Here is a 21,391-nt window from a genome sequence, read left to right as displayed (position 1 = left end):
AGCATTCATAGCTACAAAGGTGGACTTCCTCACAATTCCGCTTTCTAGATATATATGAACACACAATTGTCCCTGGCTATTCACGGCAATTGGTTCCAGGACCCCTCATAGATACCAGTATCCATGAATGCTCAAGCCCTTCATATAAAAATATTTATATATAACCTACACACATCCTCTCATATACTTCAAGTCATATGTAGATTACTTATAATACCTAATGCAATATCTACACATTACTTTGTTGACATGGATTTAGTGTAGTACATGGCATGTGGCAATTTCAAGTTCTGCCTTTTGGACTAGGAGGAATTTTATTTTTCCTATTTTAGGTCTGCAATCGATTGAATCCACAGATGCAGAACCCATGGATATGAAGGGCCAACTGTATATCATTAGCAGAACTCAAATCACATTTAAAACCTTTGCTCCAAGTGGCTTTAAAAAATGTGATTTTTAGATGTCTAGTCTTTAAAATACAGAGGGCATACAAAGGAAGGTGAGACTAGATTTCAAGTACCAGTAGCTAATATCCAGCCAAAACATGTACAAGGTTGTAGTCTTGCAAAAGGTTTTAAGACTTAAACATTTTCTAAAAACTGCAACTTCTATATTACTTCAAAAATATTTGCATTTCTGACTTTCTTTCTTTCTTTCTTTTTTTTTTTTTTTTGAGATGGAGTCACACTCTGTCACCCAGGATGGAGTCCAGTGGCACGATCTCAGCTCACTGCAACCTCCGCTTTCAGGGTTCAAGAAGTGCTCCTGTCTCAGCCTCCCTGTATTTCTGACTTTCTACAGTAGGGGAAAGCTTATGGTTTTTACCCGTTTGTTACCTTCTGCTTTCTTCTCTCCTTGGCTTCCAAAGAATGCCCATACCTTGGTCAATTATATTGTCTCTTACTCAACACTCCCTGAACATACTTTAAGTAAAAATGTTTTGGACAATCTATATCTAGGTACCTTTTAAACTAGAATATAGTTTTGCTATAGTGCAACTTCTTTCTCCTGACCTTTAATGTGCACAAGAAAATTACTAATCAATTGATTGGCTGCACAAAAGATTAAATATCAAAATGAGAGAGAGAAGTGTGAGGGGCATTAAGTGGGGGAGGCTGGTTATCTGTCAGAGTCTAGCCTAGGAGTGCAGATTAACCTCACACTGTTTCCAGATTGGACTATCTTACTCCTCATTTAATTGTAGATAATCTTATTGCAGCACTGCCAACCCATGAAGTGCATTGCTTATTCTCCTACGGTCACTCTCCACACCCTACTTCATGTCCAGGGTCAAATCTCAATAACTCATGAAGTAGAGCAACATGTAGCTCTTAGTTCATTTCAAAATTAAAATGCCCTTTGATATTGCCCTTATGGCTATTTTTGAACCTTTAGCCTTTTAAAGAAATTAAAGCAAGAACACCAACAAATAAATAAACAAAAAGGTACAACTGCTGAGGGAAATAAATTTTCCTTAAAATTATGTCTGCAATAAGAATATTTTACCATACTCTAAATGAGGAGAATTGCAAATTTAGAAACACACATCATAGCTAAGACTTTTTTCCAAAGAGAATAGCGGTTAACATCCTATAGTGCCAAATCCATTTTTAACCAATAGGGTCTTTACCAAGGGAGGTCCCTAACCCCCTAAATCTTAGGAAGAACTCTAAATCTCCTCAATTGGGTCTCTAACCCAGTTCCGTCCTTTATCCAGGATAAAATGTACTCCACCACTTACTCAAAGTCAGGCAATTGGTGCTAAGCAGATAATTTTCCTTTAGGTTTGGGTCTCTTAAGTATAGTCCTTTTGTAGTTTGCCAGGAAGCTGTTACTGGAAAGGGGTCCTGATCCAGACCCCAAGAAAGGCTTCTTGGAACTCATGTAAGAATTTGGGACGAGTCCGTAGAGTATATTAGGAGCAAGTGTATTAGAGTAGTAAAGAAACAAAAGGATGGCTGCTCCATAGATAGAGCAGCCAGTGCCTAAGACTTTGTTGTTGTTGTTGTGGTTTGACAGAGTTTCGCTCTGTTGCCCAGGTCGGAGTGCAGTGGCATGGTGTCAGCTCACTGTAATCTTTGCCTCTACCTCCTGGGTTCAAGTGATTCTCCTGCCTCAGCCTCCCAAATAGCTGGAACTACAGGTGTGTGCCACCACGCCCAGCTAATTTTTGTATTTTTAGTAGAGACTGGATTACACCACGTTGGCCAGGCTGGTCTCAAACTGCTGACCTCAGGTGATCCGCCTCTGCCTCCCAAAGTGCTGGGATTACAGGCATGAGCCACCGCGCCCGGCCTGCGTAAGACTTTTTAACTAGTCAGAGTGTTTTTCATGTTTAAAACCTAACAATTTAAATAATGATGCTTTCCTTTGTGAATACTATAAGATTATGCTTTATAGAATATTAAGATCTGTGGCTTGATAACCACCCCATTTGTTTGGATTATTGGTTTACCTGTCTGCCTTCTGAACTGAGAGCTCTTTGAGGACAGCTATGATGAAGACCATGGCCAGGATACTGTGATCGAGAGTAGAGGGCTGAGAGATACTCCTTCACTAGGGATTTGAAGGACTGCTAGAAATTAGCCACATAGAAGAAAAAAACGGAGTCAGCACATTTGAGGCAGAAAGCAAGGTATGTCCAAAGGAAGCTGTTGCTGTGAGAAGATGATTTGTTTGGGAAAGTTCAGGCGGTTTAGTAGGGATGCCCTGTTGAGATGTGCAGAGAAATGGGGACAAACGAAGACAGGGTCCACTACACACAGAGCCAGGGTTATTAACAGATGAAGTTTCAGCTTTATACTGAAAGCTACAGTGAGGAGTTTGATCAGATCTATAGTCTGGCAAAAGCACTCTGTCATCTGGGTAGACGATGCATTGGAGTGGGGAAAAGACCAGAGACAGGGAGTTCAGTTAGGAGACTTTCACAGTAAATCCAGGCAAGGTCTCACAATGATTCTAACTACTGTTAAGTCAGTAGGTATATTGAGGAAGGGACAAATGCATTTGAGAAGTAATTAAGCAGGAGAATCTATTATAATTCTGCCAACATAGTAGAGTGTAAAGACGATATGCCCTGGAGATAGGCTGCCGGGGTTCAAATTTTGCAGGCTCTACCACAGTGCTATGACTTTGGATGAGTTGCTTAGCTTATTTATATCTCAGTTTTGTCATCTATAAAATGGGTGTAGTAACACAACACAATGGATGATTGTGGAGATTAAATAGAATAATAGGTGAAGAGCACTTAACTCTAGCTTGCCATATAGTAAGTGCTCAGTGTATATTTATTATTATTTCTATTGACTGATTAGACTTGGAGGTTGAGTGAGAGGACAGATCTAGGTTGGTTCACAGTTTTCTGGCTTGACAAAGTATAGGATCATTGAATGCTCGAATCTACACTATTAATACTGAGTTGTCTCTCCAGACAGGATAGTCCATGTTGATAATCCAGCCAAAGATATCTATCAACTCCAGTCCAAAAAAAAACTCTCCAAGAGTAACTGTTAATATGTTCCATTTCACTTTATTTGGGATTACTAAGATTGTTAAAAGAAGATGATAAAAGATGGAGACTGGGCACAGGGTGATGAGGAATGCAGAGACCTTGCATTTAGTACTGGCAGTACATTCAAGCATCTTAAGTTTAAACTGGGAAGAATCTCAATCATTTCTTGGACCAGCAATCTAAAACTAATAGAAAAAAGGCAGTGTTTGAAAACTAAATGGATTTTTGGCATTCAACAGTTAGAGAAAATGAATTTGGGAGTTGAGGGTTTTGGAGAGGGAGGGCGATGTTTTATAAAAGTCACTGTCCCAAATGGAAGTCAAATGCTTCATATTCTTTAACTGCAACACAATATTGCTTTTTCAAAAAATGAATAGCCAGCAAAGGATATCTTGATTTTCTTTCTTACCCATTAGGGATAACTGGTAAAAGTTAGGCAGTAGAAGAGCTAGTTGGTAAAAATTCATATTAATTAGCTTGTTGGTAAAATTATAAATTCTTATAAATTATAATAAAGCTATAATGTAGAAATATAATTATATCAAAATTATAAATTATTTTGTTGGTAAAAATTCATAATATTTTATGTCTCCTTGGTGGCTACTCTGACATATTTTCTTTACTCTTTTTTACAAGATCTAAATGAATCAGAGGGCAAAGATCTACATTTATCTTATCAATTTACCCATGTCCTAATTGTATGATATAATTATTGTATTTTATAATTATTTTATGTATACATAATATGTACATAGCATATATATCAAATAATTATTGAATATATTATATTTTTCTTATATCTTTGTCTCAGTGCTACAAAGAGAATAATAATAAGGATAATAAATTACTTTCTAACATTAGCTCTGCCCATCATACACTGTAACAGAACTTTGGCCAATGCATGGGCAGTGGCATGCTGGAGCTGGCTATGGTACCAGCTCAGGAGAGCTGATTGTGAGCATTTCTTTCCAACTACTTGTTCAGTGACCTCAAGTTGGCAGCTTAAAATGAGACATAGTAGGAGTAGTTATACCATAAATCTGTACAAATTGGGGTTTTCCTCCCAACCAACTAGTTTACCAGCACATCATTGATTAAATGTCAGAAATATTTTTTTAAATTTTAATTTAAATATTTTATTCAGCTTTTTTATTGCTATATAATTATACATAAATACATAACTTGAATCATAATATTCTAGTTTTACTTTTCTTGCTTCCTATTGGGCTCTTCCCTTTCTTTCTTTTTTTTTAAATTATACTTTAAGTTCTAGGATACATGTGCATAATGTGCAGGTTTGTTACATATGTATACTTGTGCCATGTTGGTGTGCTGCACCTATCAACTCGTCAGCACCCATCAACTCATCATTTACATCAGGTATAACTCCCAATGCAATCCTTCCCCCCTCCCTCCTCCCCATGATAGGCCCCGGTATGTGATGTTTCCCTTCCCGAGTCCAGGTGATCTCATTGTTCAGTTCCCACCTATGAGTGAGAACATGCGGTGTTTGGTTTTCTGTTCTTGGGATAGTTTGCTGAGAATGATGGTTTCCAGCTGCATCCATGTCCCTACAAAGGACACAAACTCATCCTTTTTTATGGCTGCATAGTATTCCATGGTGTATATGTGCCACATTTTCTTAATCCAGTCTGCCACTGATGGACATTTGGGTTGATTCCAAGTCTTTGCTATTGTGAATAGTGCCGCAATAAACATACATGTGCATGTGTCTTTATAACAGCATGATTTATAATCCTTTGGGTATATATCCAATAATGGGATGGCTGGGTCATATGGTACTTCTAGTTCTAGATCCTTGAGGAATCGCCATACTGTTTTCCATAATGGTTGAACTAGTTTACAGTCCCACCAACAGTGTAAAAATGTTCCTATTTCTCCACATCCTCTCCAGCACCTGTTGTTTCCTGACTTTTTAATGATTGCCATTCTAAGTGGTGTGAGATGGTATCTCATTGTGGTTTTGATTTGCATTTCTCTGATGGCGAGTGATGATGAGCATTTTTTCATGTGTCTGTTGGCTGTATGAATGTCCTCTTTTGAGAAATGTCTGTTCATATCCTTTGCCCACTTTTTGATGGGGTTGTTTGTTTTTTTCTTGTAAATTTGTTTGAGTTCTTTGTAGGTTCTGGATATTAGTCCTTTGTCGGATGAGTAGATTGCAAAAATTTTCTCCCATTCTGTAGGTTGCCTGTTCACTCTGATGGTAGTTTATTTTGCTGTGCAGAAGCTTTTTAGTTTAATTAGATCCCATTTGTCAATTTTGGCTTTTGTTGCCATTGCTTTTGGTGTTTTAGACATGAAGTCCTTGACCATGCCTATGTCCTGAATGGTATTACCTAGGTTTCTTCTAGGGTTTTTATGGTATTAGGTCTAACATTTGAGTCTCTAATCCATCTTGAATTAATTTTCGTATAAGGAGTAAGGAAAGGATCCAGTTTCAGCTTTCTATTTATGGCTAGCCAATTTCCCCAGCACCATTTATTAAATAGGGAATCCTTTCCCCATTTCTTGTTTTTCTCAGGTTTATCAAAGATCAGATGGCTGTAGATGTGTGGTATTATTTCTGAGGGCTCTGTTCTGTTCCATCGGTCTATATCTCTGTTATGGTATCAGTACCATGCTGTTTTGGTTACTGTAGCCTTGTAGTATAGTTTGAAGTCAGGTAGCGTGATGCCTCCAGCTTTGTTCTTTTGACTTAGGATTGTCTTGGAGATGTGGGCTCTTTTTTGGTTCCATATGAACTTTAAAGCAGTTTTTTCCAATTCTGTGAAGAAAGTCATTGGTAGCTTGATGGGGATGGCATTAAATCTATAAATTACCTTGGGCAGTATGGCCATTTTCACCATATTGATTCTTCCTATCCATGAGCATGGTATGTTCTTCCATTTGTTTATGTCCTCTTTTGTTTCACTGAGCAGTGGTTTGTAGTTCTTGAAGAGGTCCTTTATATCCCTTGTAAGTTGGATTCCTAGGTATTTTATTCTCTTTGAAGCAATTGTGAATGGGAGTTCATTCATGAATTGGCTCTCTGTTTGTCTGTTACTGGTGTATAAGAATGCTTGTGATCTTTGCACATTAATTTTGTATCCTGAGACTTTGCTGAAGTTGTTTATCAGCTTAAGGAGATTTGGGGCTGAGACAATGGGGTTTTCTAAATATACAATCATGTCATCTGCAAAGAGGGACAATTTGACGACTTCTTTTCCTAACTGAATACCCTTGATTTCTTTTTCTTGCCTGATTGCCCTAGCCAGAACTTCCAACACTATGTTGAATAGGAGTGGTGAGAGAGGGCATCCCTGTCTCGTGCCAGTTTTCAAAGGGAACCATTCAGTATGATATTGGCTGTGGATTTGCCATAAATAGCTCTTATTACTTTGAGATACGTTCCATCAATACCGAATTTATTGAGAGTTTTTAGCATGAAGGCTGTTGAATTTTGTCAAAGGCCTTTTCTGCATCTATTGAGATAATCATGTGGTTTTTGTCTTTGGTTCTGTTTATATGCTGGATTACATTTATTGATTTGTGTATGTTGAACCAGCCTTGCATCCCAGGGATGAAGCCAACTTGATCATGGTGGATAAGCTTTTTGATGTACTGCTGGATCCGGTTTGCCAGTAATTTATTGAGGATTTTTGCATCGATGTTCATCAGGGATATTGGTCTAAAATTCTCTTTTTTTGTTGTATCTCTGCCAGGCTTTGGTATCAGGATGATGTTGGCCTCGTAAAATGAGTTAGGGAGGATTCCCTCTTTTTCTATTGATTGGAATAGTTTCAGAAGGAATGGTACCAGCTCCTCCTTGTACCTCTGGTAGAATTCAGCCATGAATCCATCTGGTCCTGGACTTTTTTTGGTTGGTAGGCCATTAATTATTGCCTCAATTTCAGAGCCTACTATTGGTCTATTCAAGGATTCAGCTTCTTTCTGATTTAGTCTTGGAAGAGTGTAAGTGTTCAGGAAATTATCCACTTCTTCTAGATTTTCTAGTTTATTTGCATAGAGGTGTTTATAGTATTCTCTGATGGTAGTTTGTGTTTCTGTGGAGTCGGTGGTGATATTCCCTTTATCATTTTTTATTGTGTCTATTTGATTCTTCTCTCTTTTCTTCTTTATTAGTCTTGCTAGTGGTCTATCAATTTTGTTGATCTTTTCAAAAAACAAACTCCTGGATTCATTGATTTTTTGGAGGGTTTTTTGTGTCTCTATCTCCTTCAGTTCTGCTCTGATATTAGATATTTCTTGCCTTCTGCTAGCTTTTGAATGTGTGTGCTCTTGCTTCTCTAGTTCTTTTAATTGTGATGTTAGAGTGTCAATTTTAGATCTTTCCAGCTTTCTCTTGTGGACATTTAGTGCTATAAATTTCCCTCTACACATTGCTTTAAATGTGTCCCAGAGATTCTGGTATGTTGTATCTTTGTTCTCATTGTTTTCAAAGAACATCTTTAATTCTGCCTTCATTTCATTGTGTACCCAGTAGTCATTCAGGAGCAGGTTATTCAGTTTCCATGCAGTTGAGCGGTTTTGATTGAGTTTCTTAGTCCTGAGTTCTAGTTTGATTGCACTGTGGTGTAAGAGACAGTTTGTTATAATTTCTGTTCTTGTACATTTGCTGAGGAGTGCTTTACTTCCAACTATGTGGTCAATTTTGGAATAAGTGTGATGTGGTGCTGAGAAGAATGTATGTTCTCTTGATTTGGGGTGGAGAGTTCTGTAGATGTCTATTAGGTCTGCTTGCTGCAGAGATGAGTTCAATTCCTGGATATCCTTGTTTACTTTCTGTCTCATTGATCTGTCTAATGTTGACAGTGGGGTGTTGAAGTCTCCCATTATTATTGTATGGGAGTCTAAGTCTCTTTGTAAGTCTCTAAGGACTTGCTTTATGAATCTGGGTGCTCCTGTATTGGGTGCATAGATATTTAGGCTAGTTAGCTCTTCCTGTTGAATGGATCCCTTTACCATTATGTAATGGCCTTCTTTGTCTCTTTTGATCTTTGATGGTTTAAAGTCTGTTTTATCAGAGACTAGTATTGCAACCCCTGCTTTTTCTTGTTCTCCTTTTGCTTGGTAGATCTTCCTCCATCCCTTTATTTTGAGCCTATGTATGTCTCTGCTAGTGAGATGGGTCTCCTGAATCCAGCAGACTGATGGGTCTTGACTCTTTATCCAGTTTGCCAGTCTGTGTCTTTTAATTGGAGCATTTAGTCCATTTACATTTAAGGTTAATATTGTTATGTGTGTACTTGATCCTGCCATTATGCTATTAACTGGTTATTTTGCTCGTTAGTTGATGCAGTTTATTCCTAGCCACGATGGTCTTTACATTTTGGCATGTTTTTGCAATGGCTGTTACCGGTTGTTCCTTTCCATGTTTAGTGCTTCCTTCAGGGTCTCTTGTAAGGCAGGCCTGGTGGTGACAAAATCTCTAAGCATTTGCTTATCTGTAAAGGATTTTATTTCTCCTTCACTTATGAAACTTAGTTTGGCTGGATATGAAATTCTGGGTTGAAAATTCTTTTCTCTAAGAATGTTGAATATTGGCCCCCACTCTCTTCTGGCTTGTAGAGTTTCTGCCGAGAGATCTGCTGTTAGTCTGATGGACTTCCCTTTGTGGGTAACCTGACCTTTCTCTCTGGCTGCCCTTAAGATTTTTTCTTTCATTTCAACTTTGGTGAATCTGACAATTATGTGTCTTGGAGTTGCTCTTCTTGAGGAGTATGTTTTTGGCATTCTCTGTATTTCCTGAATTTGAATGTTGGCCTGCCCTACTAGGTTGGGGAAGTTCTCCTGAATGATATCCTGAAGAGTGTTTTCCAACTTGGTTCCATTTTCCCCCTCACTTTGAGGCACCCCAATCAGACGTAGATTTGGTCTTTTTACATAATCCCATACTTCTTGCAGGCTTTGTTCATTTCTTTTTCTTCTTTTTTCTTTAGATTTCTCTTCTCGCTTCATTTCATTCATTTGATCCTCAATCGCTGATACTCTTTCTTCCAGTTGATCGAGTCGGTTACTGAAGCTTGTGCATTTATCATGTATTTGTCGTGTCATGGTTTTCATCTCTGTCCGTTCGTTTATGGCCTTCTCTGCATTAATTATTCTGGTTATCAATTCTTCCACTCTTGTTTCAAGATTTTTAGTTTCTTTGCGCTGGGTACGTAATTCCTCCTTTAGCTCTGAGAAGTTTGATGGACTGAAGCCTTCTTCTCTCATCTCGTCAAAGTCATTCTCCGTCCAGCTTTGATCTGTTGCTAGCGATGAGCTGCGTTCCTTTGGAGGAGATGTGCTCTTATTTTTTGAATTTCCAGCTTTTCTGCCCTGCTTTTTCCCCATCTTTGTGGTTTTATCTGCCTCTGGTCTTTGATGATGGTGACGTACTGATGGGGTTTTGGTGTGGGTGTCCTTCCTGTTTGTTAGTTTTTCTTCTAACAGTCAGGACCCTCGGCTGTAGGTCTGTTGGAGATTGCCTGAGGTCCACTCCAGACCCTGTTTGCCTGGGTATCAGCAGCAGAGGCTGCAGAAGATAGAATACTGCTGAACAGCGAGTGTACCTGTCTGATTCTTGCTTTGGAAGCTTCCTCTCAGGGGTGTACTCCCCCGTGTGAGGTGTGGGGTGTCGGTCTGCCCCTAGTGGAGGATGTCTCCCAGTTAGGCTATTCAGGGGTCAGGGACCCACTTGAGCAGGCAGTCTGTCCGTTCTTAGATCTCAACCTCCGTATTGGGAGATCCACTGCTCTCTTCAAAGCTGTCAGACAGAGTCACTTGTGTCTGCAGAGGTTTCTGCTGCTTTTTGTTGTTGTTGTTGTTGTTGTTTAGCTATGCCCTGTCCCCAGAGGTGCAGTTTACAGAGACTGGCAGGCCTCCTTGAACTGCTGTGAGCTCCACCCAGTTCGATCTTCCCAGGGCTTTGTTTACCTACTTAAGCCTCAGCAATGGTGGGCGCCCCTCCCCCAGCCTCGCTGCTGCCTTGCGGTTAGATTGCGGACTGCTGTGCTAGCAATGAGGAAGGCTCTGTGGGCGTGGGACCCTCCTGGCCAGGTGTGGGATATAATCTCCTGGTGTGCCCATTTGCTTAAAGCGCAGTATTGGGGTGGGAATTACTCGATTTTCCAGGTGTTGTGTGTCTCAGTTCCCCTGGCTAGGAAAAGGGATTCCCTTCCCCCTTGCACTTCCCAGGTGAGGCGATGCCTCGCCCTGCTTCAGCTCTGGCTGGTCGGGCTGCAACAGCTGACTAGCACCGATTGTCTGGCACTCCCCAGTGAGATGAACCCAGTACCTCAGTTGATAATGCAGAAATCACCTGTCTTCTGTGTTGCTGGCGCTGGGAGCTGGAGACTGGAGCTGTTCCTATTCAGCCATCTTGCTCCGCTCCCCTAAATATCAGAAATATTTTTTTAAAAATATCTATTTTGCATGGTATCAGGTGGCAGGAGAGAGGAAAAGGAGAGGTTTTGATTGCTGGAGAAGTGAAAGGGTCTTGAATTCTGCATCAATTCATAAAATTGGTTGAGTCATACAAATGTGCTGAGCTTCAACTATTTTTGTTTACAAAAATAGCAATATCATATGGTTCAACCTAATACATGAGGCTGCAAGTAACAGAAACCCCTATAAACAATAGCTCATATAAATAAAACTTTGTGTCACATTGCAAGGAATCCAAAGGTAAGCAACGTTGTGATATAGCTATTCAATGAATTCAGCGATGCTGTCAGAGACCTATCATCCTGCTGCATCATCCTTAGAAAATTGACTTTTGGCCAGGCACGATGGCTCATGCCTGTAATCTTGGCACTTTGGGAAGTGCAGGTGGGCAGATCACTTGAGGTCAGGAGTTCGAGATCAGCCTGCCCAACATGGTGATACCCTGTGTCTACTAAAATTACAAAAATTAGCGGGGCATGGTGGTGCATGCCTGTAGTCCCAGATATTAGGGAGGCTGAGACATGAGAATCCCTTGAACCAGGGATGCGGTTGCAGTGAGCTGAGATCATGCCACCTTATTCCAGCCTGAGCCACAGAATGAGATTCCGTCTCAAAAAAATAAAAGTTGACTTTTGGCCTCAGGCTTGTCATCTTACGGTCACAAATGTCTGCTGTGCCTCCAGGGACTATGCCTTCATCGCAGGCAGAAGAGCAGAGAAAGGCAAAGGCTGTCCTCTGTAAGTTTATTGATGTTAATCAGAAAGACAAAAGTTCTTTCCTATGTTATCTATGTTGATCGGAAAGGCAAGCCCTGGAGGCTCATTCAAAAACTTCTGCTTTCATCTCATTGAACAAAATTTGTCACTTCATTCCCAGACAAAGTTGAACAAGATTACTAAGGCTGGTTTAGACCAATCATAATTTTTCCTTGGCCCTGGGATGAATCATGATTGGTCTAAACCCACCCATAAATACTCTGACAGAGGGAAAGATCTCAGCAGCCACCTGAGCGAACTTAAGGTTCCATTGGCTTGGGGAGGGAGGGGTGGATATAGGGAGAACAACAAAGGAGATCTATCATAATGCCCTTGAATTATGAATCCAGGAATCTAGAAACAAACTAACAAGCTTTCTCATTTCTTGGTTTAGCTATGTAAAAGTAGTTCTGTGTGTGTGTGTGTGTGTGTGTGTGTGTGTATACATGTATATATACATATATATATATATGTCAGTGGTTGTTAAGCATTGTATTTAATTAGCATGCAGCTCAAAAAGTATGCAGTAAATATGAATCAGTTTTGTAAAATTTATATATTCTATAATCACAGCATTAAAATTTATTCTTGAAGTCTCAGTCTTTACACTTTAATCTTTATGTGGCACAGTGGTCTGTTTACCACTTTTAAAAAAGATTGAGAGGGCTTAAACTAACATCACTGATCTAGCACACTGGCCTAATAGATTGTTGGGAGAAGATAATGATATAAGATAAGGTATGCTATAATATAAAAATTTCTGAATAAAGAGCCTAATGCTGGCCATTTTGAGGAAAGCAGAAGGAGCAAATATACTCTTCTGTGGTTTGAAAACTCTCACAAATCATTTACCTACCTTGACATTGCAGGATCATGTTATCCAAGCTATTTGTAGTCTTGCTTCTGGAATAATGGCAGATCAACCACTATAAAACCCCAGGTAATATGCTAGTCTGAGTTAACTGTTTACACTTCGCTTTCCTGTTGATTTGCCTATGGCAATAAAATAATGCATGTCAGTTCTGCTCTTGGCTAGACTTTGCAGAGGAGTAGGTACAATGCATGTTTTCCTGACATGGTTATAAAGCATTTTGGGTCACATTTATAAGCACAGGCTTCAGAATTGGACACACTTAGTTTTTACCCAGAAGCTGCCCTTTACTACCATCCCTTGTGGCTTAAAATAAGTTACTTAATGACTCAGCCTGGTTTCTTCCTTCATGAAATGATACTTTGTCAGGTTGTATGAAGTAAGAAAAGTATATGAAATATGTAAATCACATGGCACATATTAAGAACTTAATTAAATGGAGGTGGTTTTGTTTCTGTTTTCCTGTGTTTGCTTTAAAGAAATTTTTTCTGAAATGATTGCATATTTCATTAATGATAACTGCCCCTTTAATAATAATATATAAATAGATGTTTTAAAATAATAACAGAAATATAACTGTTATTTCCAAGGGGAAACATACAATAACTAATTCTTATACTTCTTTTCAATACTATCTGTATATGTTTGGAGAATATAATTTTACTTTTTTGTCCTTTTGTCTTCAACAGCAAAACCATTCAGTCCCTCATTACTTGCCTATGAAAAATGATGTAACTGAAAGGAATCTCTTGTTCGACTGAGATGATTATAAAACAAGGTATCTGAAGGCAATTCTATAACTAAAAGATGAAATCATTATCATTATCTCTCAATCTTTAATATTCAATAGGAATAAAGCAATATATAAGATCTTGAGGTTATGATTATAATACTACAAATAATCAGCTAAAATGGTGGATATGCCGCCACTCACGCTATGCATGATAGGTTTGATCTTTTATAAACGTAAAACCACTTTTAACTTTAAATCCAAGCAACCAGAAACCTCAAAAATACATTTTTGTATACTACACAATGGGAATTGGTATTCAAAGCCTAGACCTATAAGATCCTGAAGTACCATCTGAGTAACAAGAGTAAAATTAAATCTAACTTAAATTTAGGGTCAAATGCATTTTACTGTATTTTGGTTCTTCGTATATGGTTAATGCACATATGGTTTGTGCATCATGATACAGCAAGTTAACAAGTATATTTAATTGTTCTCGTAATGGCTTCATTTTAAAATTATATTGGCTAAGTAAGAATTTACACACGATCCTCTATACATCATCAGATGACTCAACATTTGGCCATTGGCTTTATACAACTGTCTCATCCCTGCATTGTACCAAAGAAGGAATCTCATTGGACTTTCCATATGTCACTTAAAGCCTCTTTGGCTTCAACAAAGAATGGAAAATATCACAACATCAGTCACTAGATGGCACACTAATAGCAGTGATATTCTAGCATCGGGCGGACAACGTTTTTGAAATCTATGGAAAGCTAAAACAATAGATTATATGGGTATACATTCTATTACTGAGTGAATATCAGCATAAAAAACTTTACTGTAAATGTGAATTTCTATATAGCAAGTGTTTTTTTTTTTTTTTTTTTCCATTAACTTCTGTTATAAAATCAAAGGTGTGTTTCTTTGGGTAATGAAAGATGATATGGGAGGTGAAGAAAGTTATCACATAGGGAAAGCAAGAAGTCTCTTCTATAAACATATTTAAAGGAAAATTCCATCCCAACATTTTAATAAAGGTCTTGAAATGTCAAGAACTGAATGTTGTGTAGTTAAGATTAATTTCACGTTTTGCACAACATCATGCAAGTCTAGAGAAATAAATGACATTTTAACTGCACCAAATACCTGGGCTGAAAAATCGCCCAGAGGTAATTCCCTTGAGTTTCTCTGAAATGAATCCTAACCCTCACAGAATGCTGATGGGTTTTAGAAATAAATAGTCTGGGCCAAAAGAAAGGAGGAGAACCAGACACAGCAAAGACAGCAATTAAAGGAGAACAGCAAAGGAACAAACACAGCAGCAGATTCTGCAAGCCCATAGAAGCAACTGAAGGAAAGAGAAAGCACATTGATTGAAAAGGGTACTTGGGAGGGATAAGAGAATGCTGTGAAAAGAGTCCTTAGTGATGCACTGATTCATTTTTAAAGTTACGAATTTCCACCTAAGGAAGATATGCCTGAATAAAAACCAGATTCATTTTGTAATGCAAAAAAATTGCTTTGAGGCTACAGTGTCTGTTTTAAACATCATTGTTTATCAAATAACTCTTCTTCAAGGTCGGATTCACAACTGTCTCTTAAATAGAAAACATTCATAATGATGGAGTCATGAGTCTCCTATTATCTGGCTATCTTTCCTTACCTGAGTGTTCTCATCTGCCACGAAGCGCCAGTTCATATTCTAGCCAGGCAAGCCTGCCCACTGCTCACTGTCTTTGCTTCATCTCCTATACCCTTGCGCTTTGCTGTGGCAAAGATAGACATTAGCTATCTTTCCATAGTGTAGGGTTGTTGCTGAGAAGCTCTGCCCAGCCAGGGCCCTCATTTTCCAGTCCTACCCTCCCTTGCATCCAAGTAGGACTATGTGACTAGCTCTTGCCAGTGGAACATGAGCTGAGATGATGCGTGCCATGTCTTGGCCAAGTGGTTAAGAAGTGGTGGCACATACCCTGTGCTTTCTCTTTTCCTATCTGCCCACTGGATGTTGACACACAGGATGATCATGGAAGCCACATGTGGAAGGTGATGGAGACTTCCAGCCTGAGGCTCTGCGTGAAGCTATGGAGCAGTCTTCCTTCATCCACACAGCTTACCTTCCACTCCCGCCATCAAGCAGGAACATCTATTTTGGATTTTATCTGAGTGAGAAATAAACTTCTATTGTGTTACATTATTATTGTTATTTTACAGTAAATAATCTTACTTTAATTTATTTGCAAAAGCTATTTTCCTACTTGGAATGCCCTTTTAATTATAGGAGAGACACAGACATTTCATTGAGTGCTATTATGAGGTAGGGACATCATAATGGTAACATCTTCATAGTGATTTATACATGGTGTCATTTTCTTATCCTTCCAATCCCAAGAGCTAGTTATTATTATCTTAGTGATACGGCCTTGATGTATACTAGTGGGTAATTCCGTTTAACTGTAGCTAGTTTCTGAATTTGAACATTTTACATTAGAAGGTCCAAGGTACAACTGAAGGTCCAACTTAATTCGCTATCAGGAGTGGGATTGAGTATGCCAAAGATTGATAGGGAAAATATGGGAGATAGTCATATAGCATTCTAAAATATTTAAGTCTGCCGGTAACGTGGACACATGCTTTGGGTTACATAAGGAGATCATAGAGAAAAATTAAATCGATAGACAGGGTAGGCTCCAGATCAAGAGTAGTATTGAATGTCAAGCTTAGAAATTTGAACTTTAGTTCATAAGCTGCGTGTGTGCATGCACGTGTGCACATGTGTGTGTGATTAAATCTTTTGTGCAGTTAACTGACATGAACCATTGCTTTAAGATCTGTTTGACAACAACATTATATATAGCCAATTTACAAATTATCTTTTAGAAAATGTTTTCCGTTATTATTATTAGGTTGGTGCAAAAGTAATTGTGGTTTTTGTCATTAGAAGTAATGTACCGGCTGAACGGATGGCAGAGGGAGCCCAGCGGATCGCCTAGGAAAGCCGGCCAGCTGATCGTCGTGTGTGGCCACCCATTCATGTTAAGATGACTAAATTCGGATTTTTGCGATTGTCCTATGAGAAGCAGGACACACTTCTGAAGCTTCTCATTCTGTCAATGGCTGCTGTATTATCTTTCTCCACTCGTCTCTTTGCTGTCCTGAAATTTGAAAGTGTTATCCATGAGTTTGATCCGTACTTTAATTATCGGACTACCAGGTTCCTGGCTGAGGAGGGGTTTTATAAATTCCATAACTGTTTTGATGACCGGGCCTGGTACCCTTTGGGACGAATCATTGGAGGAACAATTTACCCAGGTTTAATGATCACCTCTGCTGCAATCTACCATGTACTCCATTTTTTCCACATCACCATCGACATTCGGAATGTCTGTGTGTTCCTGGCCCCTCTCTTCTCCTCCTTCACCACCATCGTCACGTACCACCTTACCAAAGAGCTCAAGGATGCAGGGGCTGGGCTTCTTGCTGCTGCCATGATTGCTGTAGTTCCTGGATATATCTCCCGATCTGTTGCTGGCTCCTATGATAATGAAGGGATTGCCATCTTTTGCATGCTACTCACCTACTACATGTGGATCAAGGCAGTAAAGACTGGTTCCATCTGTTGGGTAGCTAAGTGTGCCCTTGCTTATTTCTACATGGTCTCGTCATGGGGAGGTTATGTGTTCCTGATCAACTTGATTCCTCTCCATGTCCTGGTGCTGATGCTCACAGGCCGTTTCTCCCACCGGATCTACGTGGCCTACTGTACTGTTTACTGCCTGGGCACTATACTTTCTATGCAGATCTCCTTTGTGGGTTTCCAGCCTGTCCTTTCATCAGAGCACATGGCAGCCTTTGGGGTCTTTGATCTCTGCCAGATCCATGCCTTTGTGGATTACCTGCGCAGCAAGTTGAATCCACAACAATTTGAAGTTCTTTTCCGGAGTGTCATCTCTCTGGTAGGCTTTGTCCTTCTCACTGTGGGAGCTCTCCTCATGCTGACAGGAAAAATATCTCCCTGGACGGGGCGTTTCTACTCACTGCTGGATCCTTCTTACGCTAAGAACAACATCCCCATCATTGCTTCTGTGTCTGAGCATCAGCCCACAACCTGGTCCTCATACTATTTTGACCTACAGCTCCTCGTCTTCATGTTTCCAGTTGGCCTCTATTACTGCTTTAGCAACCTGTCTGATGCCCGGATTTTTATCATCATGTATGGTGTGACCAGCATGTACTTTTCAGCTGTAATGGTGCGTCTAATGCTAGTGTTGGCACCTGTTATGTGCATTCTCTCCGGCATTGGAGTCTCCCAGGTGCTATCCACATACAATAAGAATCTGGACATAAGTCGTCCAGACAAGAAGAGCAAGAAGTAACAGGATTCTACCTACCCTATTAAGAATGAAGTGGCAAGTGGGATGATACTGGTCATGGCTTTCTTTCTTATCACCTATACCTTTCATTCAACGTGGGTGACCAGTGAGGCCTACTCTTCTCCGTCCATTGTACTGTCTGCCCGTGGTGGGGATGGCAGTAGGATCATATTTGATGACTTTCGAGAAGCGTATTATTGGCTTCGTCACAATACTCCAGAGGATGCGAAGGTCATGTCCTGGTGGGATTATGGCTATCAGATTACAGCTATGGCAAACCGAACCATTTTAGTGGACAATAACACATGGAATAATACCCATATTTCTCGAGTAGGGCAGGCAATGGCGTCCACAGAGGAAAAAGCCTATGAGATCATGAGGGAGCTTGATGTCAGTTATGTGCTGGTCATTTTTGGAGGCCTCACTGGGTATTCCTCTGATGATATCAACAAGTTTCTTTGGATGGTCCGGATTGGAGGGAGCACAGATACAGGCAAACATGTTAAGGAGAATGACTATTATACTCCAACTGGGGAGTTCCGTGTGGACCGTGAAGGTTCTCCAGTGCTGCTCAACTGCCTCATGTACAAGATGTGTTACTACCGCTTTGGACAGGTTTGCACAGAAGCCAAGCGTCCTCCAGGCTTTGACCGTGTCCGAAATGCTGAGATTGGGAATAAAGACTTTGAGCTTGATGTCCTGGAGGAAGCGTATACCACAGAACATTGGCTGGTCAGGATATACAAGGTAAAGGACCTGGATAATCGAGGCTTGTCAAGGACATAAATGTCACGTCCAGCTCTGATATGCTTTGCACTGGGCACATCACGTTTAGGACGTTGAAGATTTTTTTTTTTTTTTTTTTTAATATGCAGTTTGTAAGAACAAAGCTGGATGGCATTAAAATTGTCTGAAAGTTTTGTCCTGGGCAGTATGGGCTGGGCCAAATGAAATGATTTTTATAATTCTAAACAGGTTACCAAATGAAATGTCATGGCTTTACTTTGGTCAATTAAAGGGGGGAATTTAAAAAAAAAAAAAAAAAAAAGAAGTAATGTACCAAACTAATATTATATTATTGTTGTGATGGAGCTATCTTATGCGCTCTAGGAGTTTTAGCAGCATCCTTGGTCTCTACCAACTGGATGACAGTAGCAACTCCCAACCTTCTCAAATCATGACAACTCAAAATAGCTCCCAGCATTGCCAAGTATATCCCATAGAGAACAAAATCACCCCTGGTTGAGATCCACTGTTTTAGAGAGACAAACAGTTCACAGAATGAGACTTGTCTTTGTTTTCATTTGAAGACACACCACTGCCTGGTCGTCTTAAATCGGGACAAGAGAAGCCCCTGTCGGTAGATGCTATCCTCACTTCCCCGACTCCCATTTCTGCCCCCTCCTTTTGTCAGAAGACCCGGATGCAGATGGCTACACTTCTCTCCATAATGCAAAGAGTCTTGGGACCACAAAGATGTGGCCACCTGCATCCCGTGCCCTCCTTTCTACCTCCAATATCCATAGCCCTGGAATTTTTTGCCCAAATAGTTTCATCTTCCAAGAGATGGTGCTTGGAGGAGGTAATGGTGGTGGTGGTGTGGCTTGAGTTTGGACATGCAGGCTGAGATATCCTTGTACCTATGCTCACAGTACTGGGCAGAGCTGGTATGGAGGAAAAGTCAGGTGATGGCGGGTCCTTAAAATTCCTGTGTGGACCTTCAAGGAGTCTGAGAATTCTAAATTTGAGTCTGGTCTTCTGGCCTTGGGTTCTTTTGAGAAACTTAGAAGACCAACACTGACGATGGTGGTGTGCAGGAGCACCTTGTGGGCAGAGGTGGTCATGCTCAGCTGGACTGTGTGGGGTGCAAAGAAACCTGAGCCACATGGGACTTGGGCTTCCATTTGCCTCTTGCTTCAGTCATAATTTGTATTGCATAATCCCCTGATGGGGTAACTTTGTGGGTGGAAAAGCTTAAGGCTCTGAAATCATCAGGGTCTAGGATATAACCTGATTCTTCCTGTAGTATCTGTGTGGTAGCTGGGTGAGGCCAGGAAGGATTTGGACGCTTTGACCTGGCAGAAAAGGAGGAGGACATCCAGAGAGCATGTGAAAAGACTCCAAGATGTTTATGGAATGATTCAGTGTTTGAGACCTGTTCAGGGAATGGGAAGACAAAGGGTATGGTTGGAGTGCAGTGTGCCTGGGGAGAAAAGAAGGTGATGAGTCTATGAGGACTTTGTACAAGGGGCATGAAGGCCACTCAAAGGAGCTGAGACTTTCTCCTGCAGCAACAGAGAGCATTCGGGGTTGCTAAGCAGAGCAGAGTATCTATATTTTATCACAGATTAGCCCTGAAGGAAAATGAAAGAAAGTAGAAGCTAGGAGATCAGAGAGAACATAATTTTAAAAATTCTGACAAGAGACGCAGGGCTGAACAGATAGTGGGTGTAGGAGCGAAAGGGGAGAGAGTGGACAGGTTTTGTAAAGTCATAGTTGCTTCTAAGAATGACTGCATATTATGAACATACCAAAATGTAGATTCATGCTTTTTTTCCCCAAACATTTTAGGCATAAAAGATTTTGGTTTTTATTCAGGGCTGCACCATACTGAGAAACACACATTCATCCATCCAAACCCAAAGAATGGACTCAGAGACATGAAGAACACTGGAAGCAAGACTTTTATGGCAGTCTTGCAAGATAGGGTGTCTGGTAAGCAGGCATACTCAGGGCAGTTATAACAGGTAATTTATCTCCTAGCATGCAAGTCTTTCTTTCAGTTCCTCATTGGTTGAGTACTATGGGGTTATAATCTTTCCAAACATAACCTAAGTTTCATTATCCCCTTATAAGGTCATACCCTGGTCCCCTTTCCCACTTAAATTTCGATTTCCCAATAATGAAACTTTCTTCCCTTTTATGGGCTGACTCATCCTCTACATCCTGTTAGTTAATTGTGACCTTCTAGGTGCATGAGCTGTGTGGTTTGTTACATCCACAGGCTGGCTGACAGTACTTAGATTGATGATGTCTTGAAAATGGACCATTTAAAATATTTTCTCACAGGACAAAATTTTCAAGCAGAATTAAAAATAATAATTTCTAATTTTCATTTTTGTGGATATGTAGTAGTAGATGCATATACTTATGAGGTACATGAGATATTTTAATATAGGCATGCTGTGCATGATAAGCACATCATGGAAATCAGGTATCCATCCCCTCAAGCATTTATCCTTTGTGTTACAAACAATCCAATTATACTCTTAGTTATTTTAAAATGTACAATTAAATTATTATTGACTATAGTCACCTTGTGCTATAAAATACTTGTCCTTATTCATTCATTCTAACTAATTTGCTGTACCCATTAACCATCCCCATGTTTCCTCACCCTCTCACTACACTCCCCAGCCTCTGGTAACCATCTTTCTACTCTCTATATCCATGGGTTAAATTGTTTTGATTTCTAGATCCCACAAATAAGTGAGACTGTACAATGTTTGTCTTGAACATAATGACCTTCAGTTCCATCCATGATGTTGCAAATACCTGAATCTCATTCTTTTTTATGGCTAAATAGTACTCCATTGTGTATATGTACCACATTTTCTTTTTCTGTTTGTCTGTCGATGGGCACTTAAGTTACTTATAAATCTTGGCTATTCTGAACTGTGCTATAAGAATCATGAT

The 21,391-nt window shown here is 39.9% G+C and overlaps 2 pseudogenes across 1 annotated transcript; both read left to right on the top strand.

Annotated features, from left to right (window-relative positions):
* The first annotated feature begins 16,276 nt into the window (after positions 1-16,276).
* Positions 16,277-17,698, top strand: LOC144332695 (dolichyl-diphosphooligosaccharide--protein glycosyltransferase subunit STT3A pseudogene; annotated as a pseudogene).
* On the top strand, positions 16,277-18,520 carry LOC144332696 (dolichyl-diphosphooligosaccharide--protein glycosyltransferase subunit STT3A pseudogene; annotated as a pseudogene). The gene has a single exon (XR_013400670.1). The product of XR_013400670.1 is annotated as a dolichyl-diphosphooligosaccharide--protein glycosyltransferase subunit STT3A pseudogene (transcript).
* The last annotated feature ends 2,871 nt before the right edge of the window (positions 18,521-21,391 follow it).

Source organism: Macaca mulatta, chromosome 11 (genome assembly GCF_049350105.2).
Source record: "Macaca mulatta isolate MMU2019108-1 chromosome 11, T2T-MMU8v2.0, whole genome shotgun sequence".
Taxonomy (NCBI): Eukaryota; Metazoa; Chordata; class Mammalia; order Primates; family Cercopithecidae; genus Macaca; species Macaca mulatta.
This window is presented reverse-complemented; position numbering and strand designations above follow the sequence as displayed.